The following is a 10,794-nucleotide window of genomic DNA, read 5'->3' as shown; positions in this document are numbered from 1 at the left end:
TTGGAATACTTTGTCCCGACGATGGATGGTGTATTTTATCACCCCTAATGATGTGGGAACATTGGAGGCAGCTTCTGCAGGGGAAGGTGCCCCTCTTGGGTGTGTTCAAGAAAGTCTGCCTAGAAATTTTACGGGACGATCCGATGTCAGCCCTAACAATCTTATCTTTAAGATTTTTTGTTCTCTTTAAACAGGGTAAGAAGGGGGATTTGAACTCAGTAATTTGTGGGTAGGCTTCTTGTAATAGGGGCCAGTGTTTCCTGATGACGTGATGGATCTTATAGGTACAAGGGTGATAGACATGTACGAAGGGAATACGTTTAGGTTTGTCCAGGGTTTGGGGAACAGTGGTTATTTGAGCTGATTTTAAGACTCCACTAGGATAACCCCTTTCTAGAAACTTTTTGGTCATATTGTCAGTTCTCTCTCTCAGAAGTAGTGGATTATCTACAATCCGATTTACCCGTGTGTACTGGGATTTAGGTAACGAATTTCTGGTAGTTAATGGATGGCAGCTGGAGTAGTGTAGTAAACCATTCTTATCCGTTTCTTTTGTAAAGAGGTCACTGCTAAGATTGCCAAATGGATCTTTAATAATGGTAGTATCAAGGAAGTTGATTTTGGACACATCATGGCTCAGAGTAAACTGAAGTTCTGGCCAGATGTTGTTCAAATAAGTAGTGAAATTGAGAAGGCTATCAATTGGTCCTTCCCATAGGCAAAAGATGTCATCTATGTACCTCTTCCACATACCATTTCGGGAACCAGGCCTGTAAGAGATCACAAAGTTGAAACGATTTAGAAACAGACTCCACCGGGCTTGGCGGGGAGACAAACATTTGGCAGATCTAACAAATTCAAGGTTACGATGATCAGTTAGAACCACTATTTGTTGAGCTGTGCCTTCTAAATGATGTCTCCATTCTTTGAAAGCAGCAATGATGGCTAGGAGTTCCTTGTTCCCCACGTCATAATTCTTTTCAGCAGAAGTCAAACTTCGAGAAAAGTAAGCACAAGGGTGCAGCAAATCTTTCTCTCCAGTTCTCTGTGATAGAATAGCCCCTATTGCACAGTCTGAAGCATCCACTTCAACAATAAACGCTTTTTCAGGGTTAGGATGAACCAGTATAGGGGCTGTTGTGAATTTTGTTTTCAAATTGAAAAAAGCATCTTGTGTCTGAGGAGACCACACAAAAGGTATCCTTTTCTTTGTTAATTGGGTAATTGGTGTAATAATGCCCGAAAAATTCTTGATAAAACGTCTATAGAAATTAGCAAATCCTACAAATCGTTGGACCTCTTTCACATTTTTTGGAGTTGGCCAGTCTCTAATTGCTTGAATCTTGCTAGAATCCATGTGTAACCCTAGGGGAGAAATGATATAACCCAAGAACTGTATTTCCGTTTGATGGAATTCACATTTCTCCAACTTGATATAGAGTTGATATGCTTTCAGACGTTCCAACACCATTCTCACATGATTCTGATGTTCTTCTGTAGAATTAGAAAAGATTAATATGTCATCCAGATAGATGACTACGAACTGATCTAACAAGTCCTTGAAGATATCGTTAATAAAATGCTGAAAGGTTGCAGGAGCATTGCAAAGTCCAAAAGACATGACTAGGTATTCATAATGTCCATAACGTGATCTAAACGCTGTCTTCCATTCATCACCTGGTCTAATGCGAACCAAATTATATGCACCTCGAAGATCCAATTTGGTGAATATTTTAGCTTGACGAACTCTATCCAGCAACTCCGGAATCAATGGCAGAGGGTAACGGTTTTTAATTGTGACTTTGTTTAATTCTCTATAGTCCACGCAAGGTCTCAAAGAGCCGTCTTTCTTTTTAACAAAAAAAATAGGTGCACCTGCTGGCGATGAAGATGGACGAATAAAACCTTTAGCTAAATTTTCATCTATGTATTCTTTAAGAGCCTTCAGTTCCGGCTCTGCTAATGGGTAGATGCATCCAAAAGGTCTAATAGCTGCTCCAGGCAACAGTTCAATCGGACAATCGTAAGGTCGATGTGGAGGAAGTTTATTAGCATTCTCTTTGTCACATATATCGGTAAATTCGTCATATAGAGGAGGTAATTTAGGAGATACTTCAAGCTCCCCTTCAATCTTTTCGTGAGATTGTTCTGGTAAAGACTCTGAGGAGGGGACCTCTGATGGAAAAGACACTTCTTTGGTTTCCCAGTCAATTGTAGGGTTCTGAGCCTGCAGCCATGGTAGTCCAAAAATAATTGGAAAATGTGGGGATGAAATTAATAGGAAAGATAGAACCTCATGGTGATTAGGTCTCATAATTATCTCCAATGGTTCAGTCTCTTGATCAACTGGACCTGAGTTCAGAGGGGATCCATCTACAGTTTCCATAAGAATGGGTGACAGTCTCTCTTGAAATTTTACACCATGTTTATTAGCAAAAGAAATGTCCATAAAGTTCCCATTTTCTCCAGAGTCCACCATGGCAGAGGCGGATATCCATTGAGAATCAATTCCAAACTTGATGGGAATAAAGCAATGAGTGCCTTTGTGTTCTTTTTTAATATTGGGTGCTGTGCAGGAGACTGAATGAATGAGTGCATGCACTGGTGGCACTTGTTCAGAAGAAACAGATTCTACATCAGAGAATTCATGATCTGCTACTACCGCCACCATCTTGCGTTGACGACATGGACAATTGATAAGGAAGTGATCAGTTTTACCACAATAGAAGCATTGATTTTCTCTAAACCTTCGTTCTCTTCTGTCGGCACTTTCACGCTTTTGTATACTGTCAATTTGCATAGGTTCAGCTTGGTGTTCTTGGTAATTCTTTGTTTCAGAGTCTCTAGGAGTGGGAGCTGAAGCAGACGAGTAATAGTTATTATTACGGGACCAGGTAGAACCCCATTTTTCTTGTCGACGCTCTGACAGCCGAGTGTCTATTCGGATACAATGGTGTACAAAATCATCAAACTCTGTGGGAGCTTCAGCCCGTGCTAACTCGTCCTTAAGTGCACTAGATAGTCCTTTTTTAAAGAATGTTAATTTTGCAGCATTATTCCACTCAGTATCCATCACCCACTGTCTGAAATCTGTGGCATATTCGGCAACAGAGCGTCTGCCCTGACGTAGAGCCATCAACGCTGCTTCTGCTGTAGTACACCGGTTAGGATCATCAAATACTTGGCTCATGGCTGCTAGGAAGGCGTCCAAGTCATCAAGCCGAGCATCGTTGGTTTCAATAAGAGGGCTTGCCCAGGCTACAGCCTTATGTGTCAGAAGCATAATAATACACAGCACCTTTGAATTATCAGTAGGGAAGTGAGCAGGATGTGCACCAAAATATAACTTGCATTGGTTTATAAATCCACGGTATTTGTCACGATCCCCACCAAACCTGAATGGTGGAAGCGGCAGGGTAGATGAAGAGGCTGGGGTCACAACTCGAGTCTGAAGTTCCCGGATCAGCTCTGCTTGCTGAGCCACCATGCCTTGTAAACCCTGTGTAGCTTGTCCATAAACTTGAACATCATGGGTTGTTTGATTTTCAAACGCCAAATATTTAGTCTTTAAAGTTTGCATGTCAGCAAAGATGTTAGTAAGCAAACAGTTCATATTGTTCACACGAACCTCCAAACTTGCTTCTCTGGCGGATTCCATGGAAATGGCTTGAGTATCCTGTTACGATACTGGCGAACACTGCTGGAATCCTATGGTCAGAAGTAGCGAGCGGAGCACAGTGCAGAACCCGGTGAGACGTCCCCAGGAACAGTGCTTGGAGGGTGGAACACGAGTAGTAGTAGTAGCAGCAAGGAAGTAGGAACAGTCTGGCAAAGACAGTTCTCAGGAGCAGGAGACTGGAACAAGTCACAATACTCAAGTGCTAATGCTGCTCAGCAGGCAGCACTGGACTGGATTAAAGCTGATACAAGGTGTGAAAGGAGAAGGGGTGGCAGTGGGCATGCACTTACTGCTGCTGCTGCTGCTGCCAGTGTTTGCACGGCAGGAGGGCATTTGGGCGTTGACAGGAAGGCGTTTTTATGTCGATTCCTCCTCTTTCAGCACTGCATTGTGGTGCAAGCAAAAGAAGCAAATCCTGTCTTGCTTCCTCTCCGGCCTTTATTCACCTCCCGCTTAGTAGCTGTGAGTGTGTGTGATACTGCAGGGCCCCATGGAATTGCCTAGGAGTAGGCTGAATCGCTGCAAGGGTGAACAGCAGTATTGGGCAGGCTCGGTCAACGCGCGGCCCGTTCGGGTTATCGCTTCTCGGCCTTTTGGCTAAGATCAAGTGTAGTATCTGTTCTTATCAGTTTAATATCTGATACGTCCCCTATCTGGGGACCATATATTAAATGGATTTTTAGAACAGGGAGATGGAAATAGAGCTTGCTCTGTCCACTCCACGCATTGACCTGGTATTGCAGTATTTCCAGGACCGGTGCACCCTTTCCTTATGTGTTTACTAAAATCAGATTCCAAAAGTGCTTTTTGTGTTTGCCATTGTTTTTGTCTTTCGGATGGGATCTCCCCTTTTAATCCCATTATTTCAACACCTGTTGGACAATGCATTTGTACAGTCATGTGTGATAATGAGCTAATTTATTAAATGCAATTAATTAATACATTGCCACCTCTTGTTTTGTGTAGTCTGTGTTTCTGTGTTTCCGGCATTTCACATTGGAACAGCTCATTCACCTTCCTTGTCTTCTCTCCGCCCTCCCTCCTAGGTAGGTTAAAGAGCTGCACCTGAGCAAGCCACTGATTGATGCAGCACCATAGTCAAATAGTGGAGTGGAGTAGGGGAACAGCAAACAGCCATTAAAGCAGCCAGCCCGCCCGCCCGCCCGTCACAATGGACCTACCTGTGTACACTAGATGGATGTGATGGAATGTACTGTGGTCCCTACATTTCAAGAAGAAGTAAGAATTGCAGTTGCAACAAACCCTTGCTTGCCTACAAAGAGAGCAGCAATTTGGATTTGTTACTATGTTACCTGGAAGAATAACAAACTGTGCAAGGATGGAGGTTGTAGGAGCAAGGAGAACAAGTTGTCTGTAAAGTTGGTGGATGCCTATTTTCCATTTTGCAGTCCCTTGTCTCCCTCTTGTGGCCTCCTGGAGGCAACTAGCTGTGCAAAAAAAAGACAGCCTGGGGGCCGGCTGTTGCAGTGTTGCCCTCTCAGGCAACACTGAGTGACTGACTGAGCCGCACCGTCTTATATAAAGTTCAGACGGAACTTTGCACGTGTCATAGTGGAGACCTCAGGAGCCAGAGCCAGCTTTCTGACATCATAATGGGGCCTCAGAGATAAAAGCCTGGGCCCAGGCAGTGTTGGTCAGTGCTGCTCAGCAGGCAGCACTGGACTGGATTAAAGCTGATACAAGGTGTGAAAGGAGAAGGGGTGGCAGTGGGCATGCACTTACTGCTGCTGCTGCTGCCAGTGTTTGCACGGCAGGAGGGCATTTGGGCGTTGCCAGGAAGGCGTTTTTATGTCGATTCCTCCTCTTTCAGCACTGCATTGTGGTGCAAGCAAAAGAAGCAAATCCTGTCTTGCTTCCTCTCCGGCCTTTATTCACCTCCCGCTTAGTAGCTGTGAGTGTGTGTGAGCCTGCAGGGCCCCATGGAATTGCCTAGGAGTAGGCTGAATCGCTGCAAGGGGTGAACAGCAGTATTGGGCAGGCTCGGTCAACGCGCGGCCCGTTCGGGTTATCGCTTCTCGGCCTTTTGGCTAAGATCAAGTGTAGTATCTGTTCTTATCAGTTTAATATCTGATACGTCCCCTATCTGGGGACCATATATTAAATGGATTTTTAGAACAGGGAGATGGAAATAGAGCTTGCTCTGTCCACTCCACGCATTGACCTGGTATTGCAGTATTTCCAGGACCGGTGCACCCTTTCCTTATGTGTTTACTAAAATCAGATTCCAAAAGTGCTTTTTGTGTTTGCCATTGTTTTTGTCTTTCGGATGGGATCTCCCCTTTTAATCCCATTATTTCAACACCTGTTGGACAATGCATTTGTACAGTCATGTGTGATAATGAGCTAATTTATTAAATGCAATTAATTAACACATTGCCACCTCTTGTTTTATGTCGTCTGTGTTTCTGTGTTTCCGGCATTTCACATTGGAACAGCTCATTCACCTTCCTTGTCTTCTCTCCGCCCTCCCTACTAGGTAGGTTAAAGAGCTGCACCTGAGCCAGCCAGTGATTGATGCAGCACCCTAGTCAAATAGTGGAGTGGAGTAGGGGAACAGCAAACAGCCATTAAAGCAGCCAGCCCGCCCGCCCGCCCGTCACAATGGACCTACCTGTGTACACTAGATGGATGTGATGGAATGTACTGTGGTCCCTACATTTCAAGAAGAAGTAAGAATTGCAGTTGCAACAAACCCTTGCTTGCCTACAAAGAGAGCAGCAATTTGGATTTGTTACTATGTTACCTGGAAGAATAACAAACTGTGCAAGGATGGAGGTTGTAGGAGCAAGGAGAACAAGTTGTCTGTAAAGTTGGTGGATGCCTATTTTCCATTTTGCAGTCCCTTGTCTCCCTCTTGTTGTAATATGACTTTAAGGACAATAATTACTGACACCGGGATTATATTCGTTTTGTCTTTACTGAACATGCAGAAAATATGACAACAGTGAAAACTTGAGCTCTAGGCAAAATATAACTGGTGCTCGGTAAACAATACAGTCTCTGCTTTTATCCGGCACTTCAATATAACACAGTCTCTTATAATCCGTAATGATTAAAATATGTTCTCTTTATCTTGTGCCTTAGGATAATAAAGTCTCTTAGCTTCCAGGTTTAGTGTAATGTGATCTTTGAGGTCCGGCAATGTAATACAATGCACTCTCTGATGATCCGGCACTTAATGCTCTATGTTACCTTATGCTCAAAAATGGCGTCTTCAGCTTCTTGCTCTAAACACTCTCCTCTTAACTCAGCCGGATCTCCTTAACTTGGAACTCCAGTAAATGCGTGTCTGATACTTCACATTACTTATGCTCTGCTGCTGGCCAGAATGCTCTTTATCTTTTACAGTTATCTGAGTCACAATGTCTTCCTTACTTGCTACAGCTCTCTCAGTCCAGTCTCTGTCTCTTCCTGTCCAGCGCTTCTCAGACCTCTCCCCCGACACTTCCTTACTAGACCTCTCTTGTATATCACTCCACACACTAAACACTGTCGATGTACTAACCTCACAGCGCCCTCTAGTGGCCGGCCACAACCTCCCATTTCTCAATGCCATACAATCCTTTTGCTGGGTTACATCTTTTCCCCCAGGTTTATCAGTTGCCGTCCCGGCAACTTGCTGTGGCGTCACAAATCCTTCAAACCTAGAAGGAAGTCTTCCAAAATTGGATCGTTGAGAATGACGTACCTGCGACAACTCTTCTTCCACAGGAGTAACATTCTCTTCTTGTACTTCACTGGTACTTTCTTGTCTCTCTGGTACTTGAACCGGCGGACTCCACCAACCTTCATCTATGGGAACGGGTGTTGCAACAGGAGGATCTCTAGTGTTTGCTTCTGGTTCACGACTTATAAATGTGCAGGGTCTCAGCATATTTCTGTGTACGGTTTTCAAAGGGCCACTACTACCCTCCGGCTTGATCACAAATACAGGAATATATGGATTGGGCTGACGCACCACCTCATACGCCAAGGTTTCCCACTTCCATTGCAGCTTTCCTGCTCTTCTTGCACCCTGATTTCGCACGATTACTCTATCACCCACTTGCAAAGGTAGTTCCTTCAATTTCTGATTTACTGTAAGATCATGAGGCCCCAGTCTCCGCGCCACTAAATTATACATTTCTTGTACCTTGCGTCGATGACCCCACATCCAGGTCTGCGGAATCCACTCTTCTTGTTCTTCCGGGATAGGCATCATTAAATTTAGGGGACATCGTCCATTTCTTCCGAACATTAACAGAAAAGGAGAATATCCAGTAGTGGCATGTACAGTGTTATTATAGATCCAGATTAATTCTGCAATGTAGTCAGGCCATCTCTCTTTTTTTTGTTTTTCCAGTGTTCGCAACAACTGCAATATGGTCCGATTCATCCTTTCACAGGCCCCGTTCCCTTGAGGGTGATACGGGGTCGTGCGGGTCTTTTTAATCTGGTACAATCTGCATAATTCTTCTATTACTCGCCCCTCAAAACAAGCTCCTTGATCAGAGTGAAGCTGTGAAGGACATCCATAGGGTAAGATGAAATGAGTCCACAATCCCTGTGCCGCAGATTCAGCCGTTTGATCTCTGGTAGGTACGGCCACTGTGAATTTGGTGAAGTGGTCTATCACAACCAATAAATATCTGTACCCTTGTAAAGACTCATCTACTGTCAAATAGTCCATCATGACCAACTGTAATGGATAATGCGTCTGTATATGGCCCACCGGAGCTTGTTGTTCAGCCGCTCTGGCCAGGGTGCAATTTCTACAGTTCTGACACACTTTCTGTGCCACTGCAAACAGCAGAGGATGATAGTAGAATTGTTGCAACCAACGGAAAGTCTTTTCAGGACCATAATGCCCCTTTTTCTCATGCATCCACTTAACCGTACTTTCTAACTCTCGCTCCGGCAACACAGCTTGCCAGACGGGTCCTTCCATGGTCGGTAGGAATACTCGGCGGTACAATATCCCTTGTTTTACTGCCAATCTATCTCGTTGGCGATATATTCTCTGTCCCACTCCAGACAATCGCAATCGCTCTCGTTGATTGGGTCGGTATCCCTCTAGCACCCATCTTCTTACAGTCCGAATTTGAATATCTTGCAACTGCTGTTTCTTCCATTCTTCAGCAGTCCATTGATCGATGGTTTCTCTTATGGGCTCCACAGTATGCACCGGAGCACTTTGAATATTCTCACCTGGCATCTGATCATGTACTTCATTGGCAAGGAAATTAGGAGTCTCTGTTTCCTCTAACTCCTCTTCAGTCAGTCCTTCAGGCAAATCTACTGGATTACGGGACAGGGCATCTGCATTCCCATTAGCTCGTCCTGGGCGGTACTTTACAGTAAATTTAAATTTGCTAAGTCGCGCTCGCCAACGTTGCTCCATAGCACCCAATTTAGCCGAGTCTAAATGAACCAATGGATTATTGTCAGTCCATAACACACACTCTGCGCCCAGCAAGATATCTGCAAATCGCTCGGTAACCGCCCATACGACTGCCAAAAGTTCCAACCGGAATGAGCTATAGTTGTCCGGATTCTTTTCCCCATCTCTCAGCGTCCGACTGGCATAAGCAATGACACGTTCCCGTCCATTCTGCACTTGAGAAAGAACAGCTCCTAATCCTTTTAAACTTCCATCGGTACACAAAACAAATGGTAGAGAGTAATCTGCATACGCCAAGACAGGAGCACCAGTTAGTCGTCTTTTTAACTCTTGGAAGGCTTGTTCAGCCTCTATTCCCCAAGTGATACTTCTCTTATGATCGACTCCCGGTTTGGTTCCGTTCAGTAACACATATAGGGGAGCAGCCACCTTAGCAAAATTCTGTATGAACCGTCTGTAATATCCAATCAGTCCTAGGAAACTTCTAAGCTCTGTTACTGTCTTTGGTACCGGCCATTGTTGCACGGCTCGTACTTTGGCATCCATTGGTTGTACACCGTCTCTAGTAACCACGTGTCCCAGGTACTCAATTCTTTCTTTAAACAAGTGACATTTGCCCGGTTTTAGTTTTAGACCATGTTCTTCGATACGCGTAAGTATCACTTTCAATCTTTCCAAATGTTCTGTGAAAGTGTCTGAGAAGATAATGATGTCATCTAGGTAGATGAGCAAACATTCAAAGTTTAAATCTCCCAAACAAACTTCCATCAAGCGCTGAAATGTAGCTGGTGCATTGGTTAGACCGAACGGCATTCTCAAAAATTCGTATAACCCCATAGGGGTGATAAATGCAGTCTTTTCTTGATCTTCTTCTGCAACTGGTACTTGCCAGTACCCACTGGCCAAATCCAGGGTAGAGAAGTATTTGGCCTTACCCAAAGCCAGCAAAGAGTCTTCTATTCGTGGTAAAGGGTATGCATCTCTGACGGTGCAGGCATTCAATCGCCGGTAATCTACACAGAACCGCAAGCTTCCATCTTTCTTCTTTACTAATACTATGGGAGAAGCCCATGGACTCTTACTGGGTCGGATAACATGACTGTCTAGCATGCGTTTTAGCAACACTTTGGCTTCTTGATAAAAAGCGGGCGGAATGGTACGGTATCGTTCTCGTACCGGGTGAGCATTTCCCGTATGTATTTCATGTTCTAAAGTTGTTGTCAACCCAAAGTCTGCTTCATTCTTGGAAAAAGCCTTGTAGTGCTCTCCTAACACTCCCGCCACTTCATCTATTTGCCTGGTAGTCAAATCCGTTCCTTCTAAAGGTATTTGCTCCAGTAATCGCCTCCCAATGGTGTCATTAGCTTGAGTGGTGGCTCGACACACTGTAACCACAGCTACACTTTCACAAGGATAACTCACTTGCCAATCTGAACGGCTTTCCACTTGTTCCTCCCTCACCGGAAACACTTCAGCTACTAGTTCCCGGGGAAATAAGGTTACATTTTGTTTCGTGATATTAACCACTCGTAATAATACTTGTCCAGCCTGTACCTTGCATATCGACCGGGCCACGGCTACTCCTTCTTTCTGCAGAGCTGATTCAATTAACACAGTGGTGCCCTTTAACACTTTATTAGTACCCACTGGCAAGGGTAACAACATTTCATGGCCTGCTGGTACTTGTATACTTCGAGAGGCTGGTATCTTAACC

General features: G+C 44.4%; 2 non-coding genes across 2 annotated transcripts; both read left to right on the top strand.

Moving 5' to 3' along the window:
* Positions 1-4,256: 4,256 nt before the first annotated feature.
* LOC142747429 (U2 spliceosomal RNA) lies at positions 4,257-4,447 on the top strand. The gene has a single exon (XR_012881749.1). It is a non-coding gene; the product is annotated as a U2 spliceosomal RNA (small nuclear RNA).
* A 1,260-nt stretch (positions 4,448-5,707) lies between these two features.
* Positions 5,708-5,898, top strand: LOC142747428 (U2 spliceosomal RNA). The gene has a single exon (XR_012881748.1). It is a non-coding gene; the product is annotated as a U2 spliceosomal RNA (small nuclear RNA).
* The last annotated feature ends 4,896 nt before the right edge of the window (positions 5,899-10,794 follow it).

The sequence above is a fragment of the Rhinoderma darwinii genome, chromosome 2 (genome assembly GCF_050947455.1).
Source record: "Rhinoderma darwinii isolate aRhiDar2 chromosome 2, aRhiDar2.hap1, whole genome shotgun sequence".
NCBI classification, from domain to species: Eukaryota; Metazoa; Chordata; class Amphibia; order Anura; family Rhinodermatidae; genus Rhinoderma; species Rhinoderma darwinii.
The sequence above is the reverse complement of the archived record's forward strand: the minus strand, read 5'-3'. Positions and strand labels throughout refer to the sequence as shown.